The following is a 4,333-nucleotide window of genomic DNA, read 5'->3' on the forward strand; positions in this document are numbered from 1 at the left end:
AAGAATATTGAATATACCATGGACTGCCAGAAGAACAAACAAATCTGTCTTGGAAGAAGTACAACCAGAATGCTCCTTAGAAGCAAAGATGGTGAAACTATGTCTCACATACTTTGAACATGTTGTCAGGAAGGATCAGTTCCTGGAGAAGGACATCATGCTTGGTAAAGCAGACGGCTAGTGAAAAAGAGGAAGACCCTGAACGAGATGGACTGACACAGTGGCTGCAACAACGGGCTCAAGCTTAACAGTGATTGTGAGCATGGCGCAGGACCGGGCAGTGTTTCGTTCTGTGATGCACAGGGTCGCTATGAGTCAGAACCAACTCGACGGCACCGAACATCAACAGCAACAACAAACACCTAGGGACAGTAAATCCTTAATTCAATAAATTCTTTTAAAGTCCTTGCTTTGAGCAACGCTCAAAGGTGGTAAACTCTTCTTCTAGATTTTTGTGGGTCATCTGGGTGTTGGGATTTTATGATGACCAGTGTGCATCCTGTTTTTTGTACTTTGGTCCTGATAAGTGGCTCTGAGCTTAAAGCTTCACTCTAAACAGTAAAATATGTTTTATGTAATGAGATCTTTGCTTGATCTTTCTAACTCTAAATCATGCCTTGCCATATAGCATGGTCTGTCCTGCTTCTGTGAAAAGAGGTTGGAGTCACCAAATGATGAAAGATTTCATAGGAAAAAGAAGAATGATTTTTAGGAGCATCTCAGAAATCTGAGGAGGCATTCCAACTTTACGTTTTCCCCCACCTCTTTCCAAAGAAACTATTTGTCCTATCTGTGGAGGCCTGTAGCACTTCACTTTCCAGATTTATTTGGTACCAAAAACCATCTAGCAGTTCTTCCTCCCCTCTAATAATGAATGCTTCAAGTTGGGGGAGGGGACATTTCAGTGATAGCCCTTGATAACAGCAGGCCTTTGAAGTATTTGTCCCACAAATTCAAGAAGCATTCAGCTATCTCCAATTTCCAATCATATTTCCATGAGAAGCACGACCAGAGAAGAAGAGACTAGATTTCTGCTGCATGTTCTCATAAACCTCCAACTCCCAGACAGATTCATCTTCTCCTCTGTGTACTCCAGAACCTTGAGGAAACAGGATCTCCAAGAAGGCTTATGTATTTTATTCACTAGTGTATCTCAATACCTAGAACGAGTGCCCGGCATATATTAACTGAATAGATATTTGCTTAGTGGATAAGTGAATGGAAACCACGGTTACCCAGGTTTCACACGTGATTCCACTCATTGCCAAAGAGTCAATTCCAACTCATGGCTACCCTACACATTTCAGAGCAGAGTTGCACTCCCTGGGGTTTTCAATGGTTATAATCTTAAGAGACTCTTAAGGAGTCTCTGGGTGGCTCAAACAGTTAAACACTCAACTACTAACTGAAAGGTTGGTAGCTCAAACCTACCCAGTGGCCATCCAGAGGAACCTCTGAAGAAAGGCCTGGCAATCTGCTTCTGAAAGGTCACAGCCTTGAAAATCCTATCGAGTGTAGTTCTACTCTGCACACATGGAGTCACCATGAATTGGTATCAACCTGACTTTGTACTGGTAATCTGATGGAAGTAGATTGCCAGGCCTTTCTTCCATGGCAGTGCTGGGTAGGTTCGAATCACCAACCTTTCAGCTAGTTACCAAGCACAAACCATTTGCACCTACCTGGCTATTATTCTTATCAGACTGAGCTCCTTGGGAGCAAGAAGCAGAGTGCCTATCACTTCTCGTTGCCATCGAGTCGATTCCAACTTACAGTGACCCTGTAGAACAGAAGAGAACTGCCCCACAGGTTTCCAAGGCTGTATACAGAAGCAGACTGCCACATCTTTCTCCCATGGAGCCTCTGGTGAGTTCAACCAGTTAACCTTTGTTTAGCAGCTGAACACTTAACCACTGCGCCACCAGGGCTCCTTGCCTAGTACTTGGTAATTCTTTAATAAATGCTATGAATATGCTGTTAATAATTAGATTTATTCCAATCATGGCACACTTGAAAAAGAATCTTCATGCCTGCCTTTTCGTACACATAACCAGTCCAGGTTTATGCTCCTACTTTCAGTACCTTTATAAGATTTTATAGAAGAGGAAGCTCAGTTTTAATATTTCTTTAGCATATTCTCTATTAGAGGGCTCTTCATAGTTGAAGCCTGCCCTGGGCTCTGAGGGATCCTGCAGAAGAGAGAAAAGGTTGGGATTGATGCATTCAAAAGAGGCACAAAGAGGATGTGAAGGGCAGCCAGATCAAAGATACATGGGCCAAATCAACAGCAATATGAATCTCCTCGCCCCTCTGGTCATCCCCAAGCCTTAATTCTTCACTTCTCCCCAGGCTCAGAACCCCTGTTGCTGATGTTTCTGCCAGGCTGCTCCTGCCCAGCTGCAGGTTTGGGGACAGGTGGCAGGTGCCTGGGGAGCACTGTGCAGTTACAGCATAATAGTAGGTGGCTGAATTTCCAGGCTTCAAGGCTGTGATGTAAAAGCTGCTCCTGTTATTCATAATGTACCTCTTAGTCTTCCTTGCTGCTTCTCTCCAGCTGAATACACAGTCAACAGACGTTTGGGCCCTGTCCCTGAATCCTGCCTGTACCACTGTAAATCGTTAAAACCAGCGATTGTGCAAGTGCAACTCATGGAGGTGACATCTCCTTCCTGGGACTCCAGGGACTGTGGACTGGGCTCCACCTGGTCTTCTCCACTCACCCCTGTTCAGAAAGACAGCATCAGACATAATACATAGATTTTAGTTCAAACCTTTCATAATTTTGTACCTAAATCTCCAACAAGAAATGTCAAATGAATTCAGACTGCACCCTCATAGCTCCCCTAGGACTTGGTTGGATGTCCCCTGGGGCTCCCAGCTCTTAGAACCCCTCAACTCACAGCCAAGTTGAAGCCAAAATATAACCAATGCAAATCACAGCCTCTTCTCCATCCTGATACTCAGCCTTGATGCCTGAAATGCTGCCAAAAGTTCAGTAGCCCAAAAAAAAAAACCAGTGTTTATTTCTTGGTTCTTTTAGTCCAATAAAGAAAAGAACTTTTGTGTCTGCCAACCAATCAGACATAAGCTTCTCTAAAGTCAACATTCTTCCTTGGGCACAATAAATAAAATTAAAGAGAACCACTGTCACCTTGTGGCCACAAACAGAATCATTAAAGAAATGTTACCACGGCATACACCTCTTACTCTATGTGCAGACTGATAATGCAAGGAAATTACTGAACTTCTATATGTTGGCAGAATTTTTTATTTTATAAGGTGTAGCATTAAAGCAAGGAGCTCTGGTTAAAGCACGGTGGTTAAAGCATTCAGCTGCTGCTGAAAGGTTGGGAAATCTAACCAACCAGCAGCTCCATGGGAGAAAGATGTGGCAATATGCTTCCATAAAGATCACAGGTTTGAAAACCCTATGGGGCAGTTCTTGTCGTCCTACAGGGTCACTATGAGTCGGAATTAACAGGATGACAACAGATTTGTTTTTTTAATAATTAAAGCAGTGGTCATCAAAACTTTCTCTTGTTTTTTTTTGTTTTTTTTTTTTTCTGTCTCTCTCTCTCTTTCTTTTGAATCTATTCATTGAGGTCTGATCTGTCTCAAAGCGAAACTACTATTACCAGTGACTATACATCAGATGGGCAAAAAGGATATAGGGGTTCTCTTCAAAAAAGCAGCAAATATCTCAGCTGATAAAGCTAAGGAAGGCTAACAGAATACATAAACCAGTAAAACCAGTTGCTGTTGAGTTGACTTGGATTCACAGTGACCCCACGTGTGTCAGAGTAGAACTGTGCTCCACAGTGTTTTCAATGGCTGATTTTTCAGACATAAATTGTCAGGCCTTTCTTCTGAGATGCCTCTGGATGGACTTGAATCCTCAACTTTCTGGTTAGCAGCTGAGTGTGATAACCATTTGCAACACCCAGGCCCTAACAGAATGCATAGGAGCTCTGGAAATCCATACAGAGCAAAGAACAGAGAGGAATGCAAGTTAAGAAATGCACTTAGTAACACGTAATTTTTCTGTAGGATCAGAGACAGGGATGCTAGGGAAGCACAGAAATCCTTAGGGGGAGGCAAGAGGATGTAATGATAAACTTTAGTCACTCAGTCAAGACTGCAGCTTGTGGAAAGAATCTTGCTGATCAAGAGGTAAAATAAGTATTTAAAATTTCATTATTAGAGCAGCTAATGAAAAACAAGAAGTCACATACAGAGGAGAAACAATAAGACTAAGCTCATATTATTCAGCAGAAACCATGCAGGCAAGAAGGCAATGGGATGACATATATAAAATCTTGAAAGAAAAAAATTG

Source organism: Trichechus manatus, unplaced genomic scaffold, assembly GCF_000243295.1.
Source record: "Trichechus manatus latirostris isolate Lorelei unplaced genomic scaffold, TriManLat1.0 scaffold00273, whole genome shotgun sequence".
Classification (NCBI taxonomy): domain Eukaryota; kingdom Metazoa; phylum Chordata; class Mammalia; order Sirenia; family Trichechidae; genus Trichechus; species Trichechus manatus.